Here is a 22,546-nt window from a genome sequence, read left to right as displayed (position 1 = left end):
TTTTATGTGAACACCCATCCATCTATTGGCCTTGGTGAATGCATGTGCGTCCAAAATCTGCCAAAAGTTGAATCTTAGGGTCGATGATAGTTGAAGATGTAATTTTAATAGCTTTTGAGATGTTTTGAGCAATCAAAATCTTGTTGTTTTAATTTAATTTCTTATTAGGGTTTCACTGAGTTTTTTGAAGATAGGGATATTACGATTGTGTCAGAGAGGATGGAAAAACTTAGCAAATTTTGCTGTCAGATTTTCATCCCTACAATGTTTTAGGAACACAGAATTTGAGTGGTATCTAGCTCTAGATAGTCTTAACTTCTCAAATTGTATTACATTATCCATAGAGTCATTTCCATGGTGAGACTTGATACCGTGAAAGAGAGAGTCCATACATGTGAGATTATTTAAGATAAAAGTGGAAAAAACATGTTTATGCTTTTTAACCCAGCGTTTCAGACTTCAATGTGAGTCCATCATCAAGGGATCACAATCACTATTGATATGATTTAAGCATGATGTGTTTGGAGCTATTAATAGCCATATGCTGGAGCATTTTATTTAATTCAACTCATTATGACTATTGTTTATTTTCTTTAATAACTATTTCCATGAGTTGTTGAGTTTTAAACCATCATCCTGATTCATGGTATGTATTGTGTTCTTTTCTTTATATGGTCCTTTGGGATAGTGGTTGAATGCACTTGATGCATGTACTGAATGTAAGTTTTTATTTAATAGAAAGTTGCAATTTTTTCTTCGAGAAACAAATCAATATAAAATTAATAAATATTTAAGGGGTTAAATTGAATACTGAAAAATGAGGAGTTTTTCATAATTGAACAAGGTTCAATTTTTGTGAAAACTTAGCCTTGAAGTCATGAAGGCACCTTGAGGTAGTGGTTGAATGTGTGGTTGCACCCAAAGAGACTATATTAAAATGGTCTCATGACATGTACACACATAAGTGGATCAAAGATTGTCTCCATGTACTTATTTTTGAGGGCCCAAAGGGGCTGGATCCAATGGTTGAAAGCGATGAGTTTTTCATTGTTTGGCAAGGTTCAATTCCAATGAGATCGTTGCTTGAAGCCATGGAGGCACCTTGAGTTAGTGGTCGAATGTATGGTTTCACCTAGAGAAATAATCTTACATGATCTCGTGACCTGTGCATACATAAAGGGATCAAAACCCACCCCCCGTGTCCTTTCTCTTAAGCCCCCATGGTGTGAATTAGTTGGCAATAAGGTGCATTATTAAAAGATTCCTTATAACATCATTGGTTCAAACTTCCAATTAACCATATATGCCACGTGAGATAACATATTAATATACATGTATGTTATATTACTAGACCATATTAATATATCTATAAGTCATATCACAATCCTAATTACCAATTCTACCGATTCATTATGTACATTAATAGATATATAAGATAAAATGCCTCATCTTCCTGATGCGGTGGCCTAATCTTCCTTGAGAGAACTCATTATTTTAAATTGTGTTGGGGTGGAGGAAGAGGCACAAATTCGAAAGCCGAGCTAATTGCACTTTGGGGAACATTAACTTTTACTAAGAATGTGAGGTCGACTTCTCTTAATGTCTTGGGGATTCAAAGGTTGTGGTAGAATGGGCAAATAAGCAGGGTGCTTTAAATGCCTCCTCTTTGGAACATTTGAAGGACAGGGTCCATGCTCTTGTTAATTCCTTCAGTTTTATTTCCTTTGTGCATATCTATAGGGAGATCAATCATGAGGAGGATGATCTGTCTAAGAAGGGATTGGAGATACAACCAGGAATTATCTACATTGAAGAATATGAAGAAGATGTCCTAATAATTGTTAGGAGATTTTTTAATATTCTGGACAAAATACTTTTTGTTTGTTATTTTATATTTTGTAATTTGTGTACAATATGATATGGTGGTTATCTTTTAAAAACCTTGCTAAATCTATAACTAGAATCCATAAGTGATCATTTTAAAGTCTACTCACATCATAATGTAACAGATTAAAACACATATATTGTTTATACACATATTTTATATGATATTTAAAAATAATACACTCATACTCATACTCTGAATGTAAACTCCTATAAATTAATATAAAATGTTTAATAATTAATAAAATGACTTAACTTTAACCAATCTATTTGGTTATGGCAAAAGCTTTAGTTGCGAGTAGTACATGTTCTTCAAATTTTATACTTTATTGTTAAACCATAACTTCGCTCGTGATACTCTCCCTTCTCCACTTGTTAAGTAGCGGATCCATACCAAACCCCTTTAGAATTGATACCTACCGTTATGCAGAAATATAACGCTTTGACATCGAATGTTATGCAGAAATTTGATGCTTTACGCAAGTGGGTTGTTATAATAGTGGCATTCACATCATAATGGGCTAAGATTGCCTCTAAAGGCTATCAAGGGGTATACATAAACCCTTTACATTTGTTAAAGTTTGTTTTTAGGTTACTGGATAGGATGGTAATTTTTGTGGTAGTAAAGAAGGATCAAGATGATTTTTTTTTTCATCAGTCAGAATATATACTTTATTATGGCCAGTTAGAATAGAGTATTTTTAATGATAGAGATGTTTTCCATGTTTTGAATATCTTAATTTTAAATTTAAGTTAGTGTTTTTTTTAATGAAATAAAGTTTATGGAATGTTGTAGTTGGGTGAAATTTGTCAATTTGGATCTTACTTAATAGTTTTAATTATTTTTCTATTATTTTAAATTTATAAAAATTTAAATTTGGATCTATATTATTGAGAATAATAATATTTCATAGTTTTTGGAATTTTCATTATACTATGTTACAACATAGAATGATACTTAGAAGAGGAATTGAAAGTTGAGGGGCTAAAGGGATCTCTAGATCTATGGAAATAGACTCTCGCATGACTGCTCAAGCCAAGCAAGCGAATAAGAGCTTTAACACAAACACTTCCCCCTATATTAAGGTGAAAATTCACTCTAGTAAAGAAGAAATTATGCAAGAGCATCATTCCCTCTTTGATTCAGATGTCAATGTAGCTACTATGGGTTGGATTCCAAATGTGGGTCACATAAGGGGAAGACAAAATCAATACCTTCAAGCAATTTAACTTTACTAGCATACCAAGACCCTAATTGGCAGAGTAATGCGGCGCAGAGGAGAGTTGAGCTCTCAGATGGCTTCTACGCTCAAGAGAATTCATCCAGAATTCAAGCACTTGCACTCACATCATGACCATGAAGACTCATCTCATCCACCTAGAAGTGCACCTCACCTGCAAAAAGCACCATAGTCCAGCTAGCCCAAACACTAATGTTGTTCACATATAGGTGTCCAATTCCTTAGGGTGATATCAATTTCTTTCTTTGTATGATGTTATACTTAGTCTTAGTTTGGTTTATGAATGATGCATGGTCTCTATCGGTATTTATAGACTATTGAATACATATACTTTTGGATGGTATTGTTTTGTGGGATTATGTACCTGCCCTGGTTATCCTATGGATTAGTATCAAAACTTAATTCTCTTTTGTGGGCAATGTGTAAATTCTTTTGTATGACTTTTAATTCTCCATTTTTTGGCAAAAAACTACAAGCATGTGGTTGTTATGTACGTAATTTCTTAACTCAACTATAATGAAAATAATAACACACACACACACATTTAAATTTTTATGCTTATTAAACTTTGAATTTATGTTATTGATATAATAATCTAAGTCATATTCTTATTATTATTCATCTTGCATGAGGAAAATCCTTGAGCACTTCCTCCTATTTTTGAGATATCAATTCGCGTAGATCCTAAAATCTTTAAGATACAAGGTTAGTTAACAATAGGACTCAAAGTCATTCATAATAAAATAATAATCTAATTTTAAGGCCATTGTCAAGCTAGACACCAAATTGGTGTATGAGACCCTCTAATAATCTAATTTTAAGACCATCGTGAAGCTAGACACCTATGAGATCTCCTTGTTTGAGAGGTTGTGTATGAGACCCCCTAATAATCTAATTTTAAGACCATTGCGAAGCTAGACACCTATGAGTCCTCCTTGTTTGAGGCCCCCTAATAATGTAATTTTAAGACCATCATGAAGCTAGACACCTATGGGATCTCCTTGTTTGAGAGGCTATGTACGAGACCCCCTAATAATCTAATTTTAAGACCATTGGGAAGCTAGACACCTATGAGGCCTCCTTGTTTGAGAGGCAAGTGACCCGCCTCTGCATAATGTGACTAGTAAAGTCTATGGAGGTGTATATACTCTAACTCCCGTTTAGATTTGTAGCTATAAATTCTTACAAGTAGGCACATGATCTCAACCATTATGCCAATATACTAGTCAAGAGCTTAACATGTCACTTGCAAAAAATGAATCTAGATGGAGATGATAAGAATCATTCCTCCCAAATTAAACCTATTTAGCATCTCTCTCTCACACACAATTATGATTTTTCTTAAAATACAATTTATATCCATCAAAATCTAGTTCTAAGGAAAAAAATATCTATATTATTAGTAATAATAACACTTTATTTACATTTTTATGCTTGCTAAAATTTGAATTTATTAACAAAACATTTTCGCAAATGTTTTTTCCTATAGAAATATCTTTATATCTTATAAAGAAATATACATGTTTCAATACTCAAGGGCCTCTTGGATGAGAAGGCGTAGAGCCATTACAAGGATATACTCATTATGAGCTCAACATGTCACCTGCCAAAATTCAAACCAATTGGGAAGGATAATAACATTTCTCCCAGTTACCCAAGCTACATCCAATTACCACATTCTTTCAAATGTTTTTTGTAACATCAAATCTCCATCACAAACAAATATTTTACAAAATAATTTAATTTTATTAATGAATGAATGATATTTTAACGTCCACTAGAATAAAAATAGTCTATGGGACTACCAACCTCCTTTTTTTTTCCTTTTGCGATTCAATCATTTTCTTACTCAAATTTATGATGAGCTGACCCAACCTTCTAACAGTCCCCTCACTGAAAAGACAATGCCAAGGAATTGATGCTAACATACTATCATAAGTGTCCCTGATGTCTGTGATAGCATCACATTCTAAAATGGAATGCTTTTCCGATTCCATTGCCCCAAAAGTGCAAAAAGTACACACCCATTCTTCCCAACCTTCTTTAGGTCTCTTCCATCATCCCTTTTCACATCGAAGTTGATGTGAGTTAGCTCTTAATTGAGCAATAAAAATCTTTACTCAGTACGGAATGCTAACTCCAATGTACTCTTTTTGTTCGAGATAACAAGTGGGGTTGAATTCTTGAACATAATACTTCTTCTTTCTAACCAACTCTTTTCCCCATATATGCTTACATAACTTCTCCATAACAAAATTCTTTAACTCCTGCTATTTGTGGGACATGCATTTACGTAAATATTCCATTTTTGCATCCATTTTTGCTTTGTCTCATCCATGATTTCTTTCTTTCGCTCATGCCTTCATTGAAGATAACTTTGGACCATCTACCTACTCCCATTTGCTCAATTCTTTTTAGATACCTTATAAGGCACACCATAGCAATTGCTTAGATGAGAGCTCCTGTTTCACTCAACATATTTCTTTATACTTGAAAAATAACATTTCATTGTTTTTAAAATCTTTATTGAATAATAAAAATATAAAGCGTTATTTTCCTTATTATTTTAAAATCATTGTTATACCTAGTCTAAGAAGAAATATATAGTAGTAAAATTGCCTTTGACTTTCCAATAATTTGTGCATTAACTAAATATTTTACACAACACTTCAAAGTTTTATATTAATGATTTTTTTTTAATTCATCTATTTTTTGATTAGTTGGTTAAAAAATATTTGCTAAATATCTTACATCATCTAATAGGTAAATATATATATATATATATATATATATCAATCATTCACCATAAGTTTTTTATTTTTTATTTTTTATTTTTATTACCTTTTTATTTTTTTGGGATTTTTAATTTTGATATTTTTAGCTTTTTTACTTTGGACTTCTGATTTTAGTTTTTTTTTCTTAATTGTGGTGAACTTTTGTTATATTTTCACCTAGTCTATTTGTTTTACACTTTTTAAAATATATTTTTGATAAAAATTTGTTAAAATCACAATAAACTTTCCACAATTTAAATACCCTAAAAAATTTTAATAACTATAAATCTATTTATACATTTAAAAACACATTTTTAAATAATAAAAACTTATCATATAATAAAAAAATTATTTAAAAAAAAAATCCAAAAAAACTTCAAAATATTCTACTTTATACCACTGCAGTTGTCTAGACTTTTTGAAAGTTTTTCCACCGGGTTTTTCCGGTGAAAATCCGGTAGCAATTTATTGGAATCGCAAGTTTGATAGCTAGTTTCTGCACAATCAAAGCGTCCCAGGGGTTTTTCAGGGTGCTGAATCCAAATATGCAGTTAAAATGGTTTTTTAACTGCAACAAATCATGATTTAATCTCGATTTCTTCCGCCGGATTCCATCACCGAAATCTCCAAAAAATCGCATCATATACAACTCCTATACCACTATCCATTCAATTCTACAAATCGATATCGTTATACTATACTCCCCACGTTATTGTTCGTACAATCACGTCCTCTCATCAAACTCCTTTAATTTGTAAGAAAAGGATAAATCTGTTAGAAAAAGTTAAATTTTGAGAGAGCTTAACTAGTTATTTGACAAAGTCAAAAGCAAAAATACATTATTATATTATATTCTAAAATCTAAAAAGGCGTTTTATTAAAGAGTGAAAGGGATTTATTAATAAACATGGTTTTACATTGAATTATTCATGAAGACACAATAAACTGTGGAAAATTTGGCGTATTTGTTTTTATTCTATAAAATGTTCATTTAAAAAAAAATTAATAATATAAGTGTTCAATTTTATTTTTGTTAAATTCAGTACATCAAACACTTTTAAAACATATTTCTCATAAAATATGTTTTACATTAGTTTAGGTCGAAGGATTTCTCATAAAATTGATATGGATCACAGAAGCCTCAATTCAACAACTATTAAAACATTTAAAATTTTGACTCTGATTTCCTAAAATTTCCGCTGAACTTTTTTAACCCAAAATTTCTGCCCATTTTTTTAAAATTCTAGTTTCAACATTTACCCAAAATTGACCAACCAAATAATGTGTTTGAAATGTATATATAAATTACGAAGGTTATGAAAAAGTTTAAGGCCCAAGGCCTAGAGACATTGGGCAGGAGCAAAAACCTGCCCGCTTATGGACCACTAGCAAGTAATACCAGGTGGCTTGGTTTTCCTTGAATATTGGTGATGAGTCACCGGGTTATTCCATTGACGTGATTTTCCTTAAATATTAGTGATAAATCAACCCGCATTCACGAATAACACTTAAAGATAGTGGTCCTCAATGCTAATTTGACAACTAAATTATAATAAATTTTCCCACCTAAATATATATATATATAAAATATTAAAAAAAAATTATAAAGTCAAATTTTTTATTTTTTTAATAATTTTTATTTATTTTTTCATCTTTTAAAAACATTTATCAATCAACACGTGATCTGCTTAAAATATTACTAAACCATACCAACGGTAAATCATCCATCCATACATGGATATTGTTAGTTAATGACACGTGAATTTTGTTAATTAATGACACATCAACATTGAAGACCATGTCCTTTCTTATCAAAACGCATAAATTTTTTTGTCTTTGGTTAAGTGGGCCCCGTTGTGCAAGTTAGTTAAAATACCATGAGGTTTGAGGAAAGCAAAGCCTTTAAGGTTGAAATAAGTTCCACCAAAACTTTACAACAACTAGGGTTTACCAACCTTATATAGAAATCCAAGAAAATTAGTCCTCCTTCCACCTTCTTGGTTCATCTTGAAATGGAAAAAGATTCTTTTATAATGGAAAAATGAAATTGTCATATGTATTCTCAAAAGAAGGAATATAAAATAAATTAATCAATTTTTTTTTTCTATTATTTTTATATATATTTCATTTTTTTGTTGTCATGATTTTTAGGCTTGATTTCTAGCTTGAAGAATGGGCTGATTTGATTTTGTTAGCATGTCTCCTCCCCCTAATACAAGACACAACCACCCTGTGAGGTTTGATCCTTGGTGGCCTTGTTGACAAGACTCATCCTCAACTGGTTGTGCTAATGAGATTTACCATATATACTTCATTAACTTATTATTATTATAAGTGTCACTCATGGTTTTGCCTTTGACTGGGTATTAGTTTGTCTTTGACCAAAAATTTATGAGGCTTATCCATAGTTTAACATTAGGAATTCAATTTTTATTATTTTTTATTATTATTGAAATTCATTTATTTGTAAGGTGACTGGTTGAGGTCTCATTATGAGTTGTTTAGTAACTTCGATTTCTACTAGTTACTAATTTTTTGTTTTTAGTTTTATTTCTTTTTTATTTTTTCTTTTTCTTTTTCTTTTTCTATTATTTCTATTTTTATGAATTACAATATTTTCAATTTAAGGTGACTTATTATTATATTAAAAACATATTTTAATAAATTTATATAAATAATACTAAAACACACACATATAGATATATTTATTTTAATATAAACAATAGTGCGATTTTTTGGACTTTCCAGTGTTGAAATTCGGTGAAAAAAATTGAGGTGAAATCTTGATTTGTGTTATTTAAACTAGTTTTTTGATTGTATATATGGATTCAACACACTGAAAACCCCCAAGGTGCTTCGATTGTGCATGAATTACCCATCAAACTTGTGATTTCAATAAATTCTTGTCATATTTTAAAGAAATTCCACCGGAAAAACCCACGAAAATGCTTCCAAAAAGTTTCCCTAAAAACAACTAGTTAGTTAATTATATTCCTTAATTTTTGGTGATGGCAAAGATTTCATTAGTTGTTTTATTTTTATGATGAAATCTTTATCTTTGTTATTTTTTTATTTCGTTAAACTAAATAAGAGGTAATAACTACTATATAATCCGTCTAATTTAATAAAAATATCACTAAATTTAGTTCGAAACGCATGTCTCATGTGATCTTCGCCCAAAAATCTTTTATAAACTAAAATAACTTATTTAATATTATTAATTTTTAAAACACCTTTTTATAATAAATAAAATTGAAATACTATATTCTATAATTAATTTCAATTAACTTTATTTTATATATAGTATAATATTTTAATATCGGCCAAACTAAAAATAATTTATGAAATCATCAACCTCTTCATTTTATATTTTTTACAATTCAATTTTTTTTATAAAAAAAAAAAATAAATAACATTGTTATTTAAGATAACGTAAGAATCTCCACAACATTGGCTTCAAAGTCGTTAACATTTAATTTTTTTTTCTTTATCGATCCGTGACATATAGCGACCGAATAAGATTAAAAGGCACGGAAAAGTATTAAAGTAATAAAAGACCAAAAAGTCTAAAGGCACTCATAAAGTTTAGGAATATAAAAAAAAGTTCCCATGCTTTGAATCTTTTATTTTTTATGATATTTTGTTTGCTATGGATTTGCTTTTTTTTTTTACAAATTCTCATGGTTCAGACTCTCTATCTATGATGCGGAGAAATCGTGATTAAGGAAATTTAATTATATATATAATTTTATTGATATAATATTTTTTAAATAAAATTTAATTTTAATTAAAATTTATAATATTTATTAAAAAATTGAGATATTTTTTTTATTAAAAATTTAAAAAAGTAGAAATAGACTTTTTAATCAAAGGGATTTTATTGGTTGTTTTAAGTAGGTGGTGATAATCTTTTTACTTTGGCTTACTTTCCATCAAAGTTCGTAATTTTTTTTCCTGCTTTTTACTCGAAAAGTTATTTAAACCAATGTAGATTTGATACCTTCTAAAGTTTATAAGTGTAAATTTTAATTTTAAGAAAGAGTTACAAAAATAACCCCAAACCTTGTCATGACTATTGATAACAAATGTATCTCTCATACTCATAAATATATTATGAAGAAATATGAATTTTGATATTTTTATTTACCAAAATAAATGCAAATTTAATAATTTAAAAATTATTATAAATATACACAAAGTTATACTTATCACACTTGCAATTCATTGTGACTATGTGATCCAAGGTGTTATCATCTGTAGGCTCTATGATTGAAGGTGATTTCATCCTCAATCTATGTCGAGGATGAAGCCATCTATGCTCATATTGTGTATTTCTTAAAAAACTTAGAGCCATTCCATTTCCAATGCTTGCACATTAATGTTAGGTTACTAATACCCAACTTCAAAAATAGGTCATCCATAATAAAGTCACTTTTTCAATTATAGCTTTGTTAAATTTCATGAGCCTAAATTCAACTATAAGAACTAGCCAAGGATTTTGGGAGTGAACCTTGTTGTCATACATGTATTTAGCACAACATATGGCTTTATTGAAAATTTGCTTTATTGAAAACCACAAGGACTTTGTTAAGGGTTTTCCTTTAAAAAGAACCAAGGGTAACCACCAAAGGCAATGTTAAATGAAGGAAAGGCTAGTGCAAATGGATTCCCCTTTCCAACTTAGCTACTCTTTAATGACTTCTTATGCTTTCCAAGTGGTCTAGGCCACAAAAACACCCTAGATATGAACCTTTCATAGGAGTAAGTAACATGGATTAGAAATTGATATTTGACAAGTGTTTTCTCCTAATGAGGCTCCTTGATGATTACAATTACATAATAGAACCTTCTATTTTTTGTTTCCATCCATTGTTATGATAATTCACTTAGGACATAGACCATGGGTTGGCAAGAAGAGCTAGTCATTCATAATCCTCCCCATTCTTTGGGGATGCAACATAGATTCCACTTAACTTAGTGAAAAACACTTTTCCATGCAAGCAACCTTAATGGAAGTCTCACAAGAGCTTCTCTAGTCACTAGTAGGCCAATGGGAAGGGATGCAACATGATGAATACTAGATAGGAGTTCAAATAATTTTGAGTAGATTTGGAATCTCATTGCCAAGGATAAAGGTAGATAAACCCATTTATCTACCCTCTTGAAAATCGTTGAAATCATAACGTCAAAAAAGAGTTTTGGTAAGGACTAAAATGAAAAATATATCCCTAAGCATTCAAACACTTGCTGGACTAAAGCTAGGACCAATTCTATCTTGTTAGCCACCTAGGAACAATTACTCGAGAAAGGCACTAGAACTGGGTTTCAATTTCCTAAACTTTAGAGCTTGAGGCTTCATTAAAAACCTGAATGTGTCCTAGAGTGTTTCAATGGATTTTGTACCCATTAAGATGGTGAGTATAACATACCCCATTTATATGCAAAATTAGAAAGATAAATTAAGATAATGAGAGGAAAATATATAAGATTATTCATAATTCCTTTACCAAAGACTCATTTTTGTGTTGTATCCTCAAGCCTCTAGGCTACCTTAAGGAAATATCAATATCAAACTTCTTCCTCTTTCAACCATCTCAAACCTCCCTTTTGAGGTCAACCACATCTTTTTCTTATCGAGGGCTTTCCAACAATATAATTTTTATCACATTCTAAGCTATGGACAAAAATTTTTGGCCCTTTGAAGGTTTTTCATTTTGTGTCATGCCAATATTTGTATAATTGACATGTGGTAGTCATGTCCATGTGTCATAATTTCTTTGTGCCACATCTGCAAGCTATAAACCTAAGCTTTGCAAGTCATATATGGATCTCGGTTTTGCATTTACTTGCTCTTATGATCATTCTCTAATTTTTCTAGATTTTATATCCATGTGAGGCACTTAGTTAATTGATTCAAATCCAAATCTAGATGTTTCTAAAAATACCAAATAAAAGAAATTAAGTATTTTTGGGTACCCGCTTTGATCAACGGGTCAATTTCTTAAATTTGAATCCAAAGGTATCTAGATAATCTACTACATAGAAAAACCAAAAAGTCTGACTAAACCAAAATGTAGGATTTCTAGATTCTGGATTTGGAACATCCATTAGTCATCTCCATGATAACTACCATCTAGCCTTCCATGTCAATGATAACATCTTTTGTGGCCATCTCATCAATGACACACGAACACATGTTAATATCTAGATTTTTGGATATTCAAAATATCCGACATCTGGAAAACCTAAAAGGGCCTTTTCCCAAATTCTATGATTTCCAAACACCCATTCTACATGTCACCCGCCACGATAGACACCACATAAGATGCCACATTGGAATTTTTCCATGTCATACCGCCACAAAAACGTACCACATCATCTTGATTTGTTCTCCTTGCCACATCAACATGTCACATCAACTTGCCACATCATCATGTTGCAAAAACATGTCACATTAGTTATTGCTCACCTATAAGGGTTGGGATTGCTACATGGACCCCCATTTGTTCCCCACATAGTCTGCCTTTCTATTATCAAGATGCAGTTTTTCAAAAAATGTAATTTAAAGAAGTTCCATATTTCTAGGTTTCTAGATTTCGATAAATAAAGGACTTGGACTTAACAACCAAAGTTTTGAAAAAAATATTTCAGGGGTCAACCCCTAATCTTGATCCAATGTAATATAGGCCAAATTCAAGCATCCCAAACATTCTAAACTTCATCCATCTTAAAAAAATGTGGAATTTGGTCACCCAAGTTTGAAAAACAAAATCAAATGGTATTATATGAAGACGAAAAGATACATCTTCATATTATGATTTTTCCACATTATTATGTGCAACAACACCGGGTTAAAGTTTCATGTAATAAAGTATAGTATAGGCAAAATAATACCAAGGTCACGGGACACATATTCCAAGCTGAATGTTGGGCAACACACTATAGTGGGCATCACTTGTGGTTTAATAATGGCTATGGAAATTGGAAAAAGCAAAGAGGAAATAGTTGGCATTTATTTATGAGAAATAAAGGAAAATAGGAGAAAAGGGAGGTGAAGAGACAAAAGTTTGCATGTTAAGGAAATTAGAAGGAAAATGAAGAAAAAGGAGACATTAATGATAAAAAGGCATCAGAGAACCAGTTCACAACTTTTGGTAAGTTTTTGCTTTGGATTAGTTTTGAGAAAGAGAGAACTCCAAGAGGAGAAAGAAAGCAAAGGACAAGCAAAGGAAAGAAAAGGAAAAGTAAAGGGAAGTAAGGATAAGGTTGGATCAGCAGCTTCAGCAGGAGGATTTTGCAGGTAACAGGTTGCATGTGTGATTTCCTAGCTCAGGTGAAAAAGCATGGTACATGCATATGTTTATTTAGTTCATTTGTTGTCATTGGCATGGGTTTTGCCTAGTTTTATAGAGGTTACAGTCTTGCCTTTCCTTTTCCTAGATAACCATGGTGTGATGGGATTCATTGTTGGTTGAGCTTCGGATGGCTAAAAGGTTTTGGAACTGGGTGAGGTGGTCTTAAGAAAATTCCCAAGGGTTGGGGGTGGAGATGGTTTTCTCCAGGAAACCCTCGACGGGTGGGTGGAGACAGGAAAATTCCTCAAGGTATGGTGAAGAAATCCTGAAGCATCTAATCTTGGTTTGGTTTTGTGATCTCGGGACTGGTTTACGTGAGATCACGATAACTTGAGTGTGGAGGTGGTTTAACATCTGGAGTCCCTGGTTGATTATGTCTTTTTTTATCCCATGAGATCCCACATTCATGCTTGGAATATGACACTAGGGTAATTGGTTGAAAGAAATATTTGGTTCATCCCAATCTATGGTCTTGGTTGGCTTTTGCATAAGTTAATAAGATATATTTTCCTAATGTACTCTATGAGTACTTATACTTTTTATTATGTTGATTTGATGATTATTTTGTCATGATTAATATTATGGTTAGAAGCATGGTTCTATGATGTGCTCTAGTTATGGCTCGCTCTTGTTCATGATTTAATAGTAATTGAATGGTTGATGAATGCATGGGCTAATAAGTGTTGGGGCAGATACTTGAGAGAGAATTATACCTTCTTTGTGATTCTCAGTTGAATTTCAAAGATTTAAGATCATATATGCATTCATGACTTGTAACTCACATGTTTACCATATGTTTGACAAAATGTCTAGTGTGTTCTCGGCAGTCGAGGTCAAGTTATGGTTTCAATTTTGAATGCTTAGCATTTCCATCATGTTAAATATTATTTTGGAAAGTTACAGGAAGTTTTGGGCAGTGATCTGAAGGTTATTCTAGAAAAATGGCTCAGATCTTGGGACTGCTAGAACAGAAATGGGGACACTAGGTCATATCTACATGGAAGCAAGCCGATGCGTGCAGTTGGAGGCCTATAATCATAATATTTCCTTGTTGTGCTTGTGGTTGGGGTGTTAGGTAAGTCAAAATGGGTGCCAGCTCAAAGATTGACCACCTGGGTTGGTTTTTGTAGAAATTAGGTTATAGATTTGCAACTGCTCATGAAGTTTTAATCAAAATCACAAGACACAAACCTACACTACTGCTTTGCGGACATAAATTCACAATTTAGAACAAAAATCTCAGACATGCAAGAAGAAATAACACACATGAAAATATTATTTTTCCCAGGGAAATCAAACTGCTAAAAACCCCAATGCCTAGTTGCATTAATCAAATGAATAGAGATGTATTTCAATTGCTTTGCTCACTGAGCTCACCCTGTAAGTGCACAACCTATCTCTTTACTCACTGAAGGCCTCTGACCGAGACTTAGTCAAATTTTGCCTCATTTTGAGCTCCTATTTCCTTGAGGAATTAAACCCTATTATTTAGGAAATTCCTCTAATTGAATTGTGCAATTCCTTAGGTTGATCATTTGACTGCATGCAACACTTGTACACTCAAGACTAGTCTACAACTAATGTTACACTGCCTGGGAATATCCACCTCAATTGGGTAACTCGATTTCTATGCATGCAATGGCTATTTTGGGCTGATTGATAAATTTACTGGATGATCACTGAGTTTGACTGAAGTCCCACTGCTTAACTGACCTTCCAGTAGTTCCTCCAAAAGTTGGAACTAGTTTAACTGAAAACAACTTGAGATAACTGACCTTGATTTGTCACCTAGTTTACTTAGTAAATTCGAGTTGGAGGAGATAGAGTTAATTTTTGCATGTGTGATTGCTAATTTGTAGCACAAGCCATGTCACACAATTTAACATCATCCAGGTTTTCTATTAATGAGGAAATTCAAATTTTCTTAGTTTAATCAAGGAAAAATCAAATTGAGAATTTTTTGTTGCAATTTTTAACACTCCCTCTCAGCAATAAAGAGCTTATCAACCACCCCTATCCTGCACTTGTGGAACTCGAACTTCCCTCTTGATAAGGCCTTTGTTAAAATATCAACATCTTGTTCCTCTGTCAGAATGTACTCCAACAACATTATCTGTCTCTGCACACAGTCCCATAAATGGAGATACCAGATATCTATATTCTTGGATCGATCGTGAAAAACAGGATTTTCAGAGATCTTGATGAAACTATGATTATCATAGTAGATCATAGTTAGATCCATCATCTCACCAAACAATCCAACAAGTAACTTACTCATCCAGACCGCCTCACATGATGCTTGACTGGAAGCCATGTATTTTGCTTCTGTCGAGATGAGTGCCACAAATATTTGCTTCCTGCTATACCAAGAAACCGTTGTGGACCCAACACTAAAAAGTCCACCTAATGTACTCTTTTGGTATGATGGACTCCCTGCCCAATCTGCGTCTATGAAGCCACATAACTTCACTCCCTTTGTTTGTATGTACCATAGTCCAAATTGGGTAGTGCCTCTAAGGTACTGTAGAACATGCTTAGCTACCCTCCAAAATAATTTGGTTGGCCTAAACATAGATTAAATCAACTTGTTTACTGCATAGCACATATCTAGTTGTGTGTTCACAAGATATATTAGTGAACCCACCAACTGCCGATAAATAGTAGCATCCTCTGAAGTATCTCGTTGACATACTTTCCATGAGAGACAAACAATTCCCATCACCTTTCCATACTTCAAATCTAAGGAATTAGTGCATGAGACCCATGTCCTTCATTTCAAACTCTCTTGCGAGGTTCTCTTTGCAAGATTTGATCAACTGTTCATCACTAGTTAAAATTAAGTCATCAAAATATAAGACAATAATAAACAATTTACCTTCTACCAAGATATGATGGAGGTTTGCATTGTTGAGATAGCTATTGATCCTAGTGTACCAAGCACGGGGTGCTTTCTTTATACCATACAATGCTCGCTTGAGTTTGCACACATGAGAATCCTGATCAAAAGTCTCACAGACTTCTGGTTGGTCGATATACACCTCCTCCTCAATAACTCCATTGAGGAATGTTGTTTTTACATCCATGTGGTGGATCTTCCACCCCATATATGCAACCAGAGAAATAATTGATCTAATGGATGAGTACTTTACTACAGGAGCAAAGGTCTACTTGTAGTCAATCCTCTCAACTTGAGAGTACCCCTTGGCCACAAATATGGCCTTGTACTTTTCTATGCTTCCATATATTTCATGATTTACCTTGAAGATCCATCTCAAACCCACAATTGATTTATTTGTTGGTCTTGGTACCACTTCCCAACATTGTTCTTTACAATGGATTTGTATTCCTCCACCATTGCATCAACCCACACATGTTGCTCTATTTCTTCCTTGAAAGAGGATGGCATAGTATCAACAAGCTCAGTTATTAGAGCCATGTAACTAGTGTACCAATATGGTGACCTTCTCTATCTGCGATGATTTGAAGGAGCGCCCAAATTCTCCTTCGCATCCTGCACGCGTCTCTTAGCTTCCCTTTTCCTTTTCCTTCCTTCTCTGGATGGTTCTGATTGAGTGGTTGTCTCCACTCTCTGATGCTCAACTTGTGGCTACTCCACAACTTCTTGAGGTTCCTGCTTTGGAGCTAAAAGCTCCTCTTTTGGTGGAATATAAAGCTCCCTCTAAAGAGAGCATCATAGGGATTAATCTTCTTCATATTTAACATCCCTTCACACAAATTTCATTCAGATGGATGATAAGTACACACGGTAGTTCTAGGGAGTTTCTATGTAACCCACAAATACCCCCAATTCTTTTATCGACTCTAGCTACTTCCTTGATTCTTTGGAGACATGGTAGTAAAAAAAGGTTCCAAAAATCCTGAAGTGCGACATATCTGACTTTCTCCCCAAGAAAGCCTCCTTTGGTGTAATCATGCCCAGAATCCGATGAGGACTCTCATTTTGCAAATAGATTGTTGTGTTTCATGCCTTGGCCCACAAATGCAGAGGTAGGCCTTGATAGCATCGCCCTCGCTGCTCCCACAATGTTATGATTCTTTATCTTAGCCACCCTATTATGTTGTGGCTTGTGGGGTGATGTCAACTCTCATCGAATGCATTATTTTGCACAATTTTTTTTAAATTCATTTGGCACATACACACCTCCATTATCACTCATGAGAGCCTTCACCTTATTGCTCATTTCTTTCTCAACAAGTACCTTGAATTATATGATCTTGGAGAATGTCTCATCCTTCTTCCGTATGAAGAAGATCCAACACTTCCATGAGAATTCATCAATAAAAATGACAAAATATGTGTGCTTGGCAATGGAGGCTGTCAAGAAAGGTCCATAGACATCAAAGTGGAGTCTTTTCAATGAATGCATGTACGTTGATGTCCCGCTCATGGAATATGGATTTTGTGTACTTCCCCAAAGTACATTCTTTGCATACATCATGTTTCTCAAGTGCTCCTTTGGGGAGACCCATGGTTATCTATTGCATGATCTTCAAAGCGCCATGATGCAAATGACCAAGTCTTCTATGCCAAAGTTCACTAACATTGCAGCTCTGCACCTTCTCCTCCTTTTACCTTAATGCAACACAATCCTCCACATCTAGCTTGTACATGTTCTTCGCACAAACCCTGATCTACTTCACCTATCCCATGGCTATGTGTCTCAAGAATGCCTTTCCTTTGTTGAAGATCACATCGTAATCATATTCTTCCAAAAATGCAATAGAGACGAGATTTTTCTTTAGGCCCGGAATGAACATGACATCCTTGATCCTGAGGGGGGAGCTCGACTCCCTCTGAAAGGTGACTATACCAATCCTAGTCGCACTACACCTTTCTTCATCCCCCATATCGATGTGCATCTACAAATATTTCTCCTCCAGGTCACTGAAAAAATATCTATTGCCTTTCATGTGGAACAATGCACCTGAGTCCAAGTACCACACGCTCCCCATCACTGTGCTGGCCATGCATGCAATGAGGGTAAAGTCAAGCTCGAACTGTGAATCCAAAGCTTCACCTACTGCTCCTCCTAAGGTATTCTTGTTTTCCTTCTTGTGTGGACACTTCATGGCATAGTGCTTGAATTCAGGACAATGGAAGCATTTACTTTTTACAGATATTTCTTCTTTCCCCCTTGATTGAATTCTGGTTTGGATTGTGATTTCTTCCCTTTTCCATTCCTTTCCTTTCTATTCAATACGATTTTTTCTTCATCCTCGCCCTTGGATGAAGTCCCATATCTAGTATTCCACCTTATTTAATCGTGCTCCCAACTCGGTAGTTTCTCCCTCCCATTCACCAAATCTTGATAGTTGTGCGAGCTCTTGGGAAGGCCCAGAAGGTTTAGGGTTACCGAGTCTTGTTCAGGGACATTAACACTGACTCCGCCAAGTTCATCACGACACTATGTAAACTTGTTCAGGTACTATGGAATTGTGTCATTCTTCTTCATCTTGATACTTCGATGTTTATCCTTGAGCGCCAACTTCCTATGATCACTATTATTCTTAAATAATTCTATCAGTGCTTTCCAAATCACAAACAAAGTTTCTTTTCCATGGAGATTTGAGACAATATGATCTCGTACTACACCTTTCTCCTCGCCTTGACTACACCTTTCTTCCACTAAGCAAGGTTTTGGGCATCAAATTCTTGAGGATTTATAACCACTGTCTTGATGTATTCTAGCAATCCATTGCCATCCAGTATTGCCTCCATGTGGTCCTTCCATAGAACAAAATTAGAGGTGCGTTCCAAGGCATACTCTAGCCTTAGTCCATTGAAGGCCATATTCTCAACTCTGAATAAATCCTGCTACAATGATCTTCAAATTTGAACCTATGAGAAAAAAATTCGAATTGCCTACTCTAATGTGAATCTGACATTGGTACCATGTAGAAATTAGATTGTATATTTGAAACTTCTCATGAAGTTTTAATCAAAATCACAAGACACAAACCTACATTACTACTTTGCGGACATTAATAAACAATTTAGAACAAAAATATCAGAGATATAAGAAGAAATAACACACATTAAAATAATATTTTTCTTGGGGAAAGAAAACTACTAAAAAAACCCAATGTTTGCTTGCATTAATCAAATGAATAGAGATGTATTAAAATTTCTTTGATCAACTGAGCTCACCCTGCAAGTTCACTAAAGGCATCTGAACTAAACTTAGTCAAATTTTTCCTCGTCTTGAGCTCCTATTTCCTTGTGTCATTCCTTAAGGAATTAGCCCCTATTATTTAGGAAATTCCTCTAATTGAATTGCGCAATTCCTTAGGCAGATCATATGATTGCATGCAACACCTATACACTCAAGACTAGTCTACAACTGATTTTACATTGTCTTGGAATATCCACCTCAACTGGGTAACTCAAATTCTCTACATGCACTAGCTATTTTGGGTTGATTGATTAGTTAACTAGATTTTCACTGAGTTTGACTGAAGTTCCATTGTTTAACCGGCCTTCCACTGGTTCCTCCAAAAGTTGGAACTAGTTTAACTGAAAACAACCTAAGATAACTGACCTTGATTGCTACAAATTAGAAATCACACATGTAGAACTGAACTCTAACTCCTACAAATCAAATTTTCTAAGTAAACATGGTGACACAAGACATGTCACACAAGTTAACATCATCCAAATTGTCTTCTGATGTGGAAATTCAAATTTTCTCAATTTAATCAAGGCAAAATCAAATTGATAATTTCTTGTTGCAATTTTCCACAATTTTCAGTCTTCTGAGTGGTATGTGGTCTCTAAGGGATGTCAATAAAGTTGTTAATTTTTCATCTCCACTTCCATAACTGGAAATTGGAGGTCGAGTCATGTCACAGTAGCACTCACCTCACATGTACCCTGCGGAGTTTGTAAAAGCTGGGAAATGTTGGGAAGAGGCATTACAGATTGGTATTAGAGCTTCTAGGTTCAAACACTTGGACTGGATGAGCAGGATGTGATTTTTATGCATGCATGGCAGTTGTATGCATGCATTTCAGTGGGTATGGTTGTCATGTATATAATCGATGTTACAGTTTGAGTAATCATGCACGATGTTGATAGGTTGATATGTTGGTGTCATTATGAGTATATACATGTATATCGTGCTAATCTAGACTAATTTTTGCAGACGAGATAGCCTCCCATGAACTTCATTGAGGTATGACTTTCTCATGTTTCTATTTGGTTTTGTCTGACATTGTATGTTTGCAGGAAGAAGAAGATCAGAGATGACGAGAAAAATGGTGGATTACAGTTCACGTGAGTCTCCTTATATACCAGTTGAGAAACAAGGAGATGAGTACTCTCCTGATATAAAGGATACATTGAGAAGTTTGAAGGCAAAAATCAAAAGTTGCAAGGCAGATAATGACATGATAATTTAGTCATAGGAAAGACTTTCCAAGGCTTAGGAAAAGCAAGCTAAGGTTAATGCAATTATCCTTCAGAGCTTATCAGATTTGCAGAGATAGGAACAACCGAGGTTCAGTTATGGACATGAAGAAAGGATTAATGGGGAATGTCTCTATCATGGCACAAGTTAGACAGGGATGACACCATCAAAGGTGGCAGATGATTGGATAAACTTGATAGGAGAGGTAGTCATTATGGGTTCTAATATGGTTATGATTTAGAGAGACATCATGGTCATCATCGCCATCATCCTTATAGGAGGAGTGAGAGTGGGTACTTGCCAAATGAGTTCAAGAAATCCAAACCTCCTACATTTGATGGAGAGATGAAGAAACTAGAAGATGTAGAAGCATGGCTTCTTGGGATGAAGAAGTCCTTTGGATTGCATGAGTACACAAAGAATATTAAAGCTGGGATAAGCAAATATTTGGTGGGAAGATGTGAAGTATGTCATATACATCTAGTTAGAAGCATTGAGTTGGCATGAGTTTAAAAGACTCTTATGAAAGAAGTACTTGTCTTAGAGGTATAATGATGGAAAGGCTAAGGAGTTCTATAAGTTTAAGATGGGTTCCATGACAGATGAAGAGTATACAACCAAATTTCAGGAGTTGTTATGGTATGTGCCATACCTCAAGGACGAGAAGACGAAGGTCCAAAGGTTCATCAATGTATTTACTTTAGCATTCAAGAATAATATTGAGTATGGTAAGCGTCGATCATTAGAGGAATTCATTGAGAATTTGAAGCATTTTTATGAGTAGTCGAAGTGCAAGTCTGAGCCTAAGAATGATTGGAAAGGGAATGAGAAGGCTAAATGAAAATGGCCTTCGAAGTGGGGAATACCTTAGGATGTAAGTGAGAAAGAAAATGTGGATCCTTACAAGAATTTTAGTGCAGCTGAGAAGGGATATGGATCTTAGCCTGGACATCAAAAAAATAAAGGTAGTGGTAGAGAACCGTTGCAATATTGGATTTCTGGCAAGGATCACCGCAAGAAGTATTGTCCATTGTACCAGGGTGGAAGACCTTAGATATAAAATGCTTAGGAGGTGTAGAAAATTGAGTATGTTAGTCATAGAATTCCTAGTATCTATGTAGCACTTGATAACATGCAGTTAGATCATCAAACATACATTATTAAGATGGAAGGTAAGCTTTGTGATTGAGTTATTTCCATTTTGATTGATCCTGGATCTAATTATAGCTATGTTAGCCCTGACTTGGTGGATTAGTGTCATTTGAGTAAAGAAGTGCATGCAAAATATTGGTTGGTGCAGTTGGCTACAAGGACCAAGAAAAGAGCTCATCATTGTGTGAGAGCTTGTGCATTTGAGCTGAATGGTATGCTACATCAACGCATCTAAATGTGCTTCCTTTGGGTTAATATAACATGATTTTTGGTATGTATTGGTTGTTTACTCATAGGATTAAGGTAGATTGTTATGAGAAGACTATTGAGTGCTTGGATGATGATGGAGAGAAGATAATCTTTTAGGGAAAGAAGAGGCCTACATCAGTGAGAATGGTTACAACTATGCATGCAAAGCGTAGTTGCAAGAAAGAGTGTGTATTATTTGCAGTTCATGTTTCTAGTGACAAGGGGAAGGATGTTGAGGATGATGAAGTCTTGAAGAGGTATCATGTCTTGTAGTAGTTTCAAGATGTGTTTCCAACAAAGATTTCCGAGTTACTGCCTCATAGGGAAGTGGATTTCTCTACTGATTTGGTACTAGGAGCAACACCAACATAAAAGGAACCTTACAGGAAGAGCACTCTAGAGTTGGTGGAATTGAAGTTGCAGCTTAAAGAAATTCTTGATAACGGATACATAAGGAAAAGTGT

This window comes from Pinus tabuliformis, chromosome J (genome assembly GCF_031772625.1).
Source record: "Pinus tabuliformis cultivar Carrire ecotype Pingquan chromosome J, CPIR1, whole genome shotgun sequence".
In the NCBI taxonomy this organism is placed as follows: domain Eukaryota; kingdom Viridiplantae; phylum Streptophyta; class Pinopsida; order Pinales; family Pinaceae; genus Pinus; species Pinus tabuliformis.
This window is presented reverse-complemented; position numbering follows the sequence as displayed.